The sequence below is a fragment of the Fukomys damarensis genome, unplaced genomic scaffold, assembly GCF_012274545.1.
Source record: "Fukomys damarensis isolate Sample0158 unplaced genomic scaffold, DMR_v1.0_HiC HiC_scaffold_4, whole genome shotgun sequence".
NCBI classification, from domain to species: domain Eukaryota; kingdom Metazoa; phylum Chordata; class Mammalia; order Rodentia; family Bathyergidae; genus Fukomys; species Fukomys damarensis.
In genome coordinates, this window is record NW_022900916.1 from 58,386,127 (window position 1) to 58,387,002 (window position 876).

Sequence of the window (876 nt, forward strand, 5' to 3'; positions counted from 1 at the left end):
GCCGAGGGGACCTGGCTGGCCCGGGGGCTCCAGCCCTCGGGGAGGCGCGCCCAGCCGCCCGCACCTCTGAGAAGGGCGCCCGCAGCTCGGGATACACCCCCAAGCGCCCCTCTCTCCGAGGCTAGGGGGAGCTCCCACCTCTCCGAGGCCTGGAAGAGGGAGCTTCTTTCGCCCTTGGCTCCCGTCCCCACGTTGTCCCCGGACCTTGTACAAAGTACTTGGTTCTTTCAACCCCGCCCGGTCACAGGAAACTTCGGACCTCGAAAATAGTCCAAATAGCAGGGACACATGTGGGACTGGTTAAATTTTTCTTCGCAGCCCTGTCTCTTTCTCTCCTCCAACCCTGACGTCTTCTTTTCCTTTTTACAAGATTTCTCAATGGTGCAGGGCAGAAAGTATACATTGTATCTACTGCGGGGGCGGGAGGGGGTGAGGAGTTGGGGAAACGTCCCTTTCCATCCTCCGCGCTGCTAGTTGTAATGCAATAAGCTGTTTTATAGGTAGGGCTCTAACCGTGCAGATAGTAACCCAGGGAATTTACATAAGTCTCTCTTGAAAGGAGGTGAGAGTCTTGTTTTGCAGTAATTAAATGTTTCTGCTTTCTTGTTCACTTGAACTTCTTATTTATTTCTGATTTATGGGGACCTGAAGGAGTCTTTTTGCCAAAAGCACATGTATTATTGAGTCTGTTCCACATCCTAAACCAAGATTTATATAAAACCGTGAAATACCACACATTACGACCTTTCACCACAGGAAGAAAAAATGGCTTCATAACATCATTCTACCCACAGGCGCTCTCTCTCTCTCTCTCTCTCTCACTCTCTCTCTCTCTCTCTCTCTCTCTCTCTCTCTCTCTCTCTCCCTCCCCCCCCC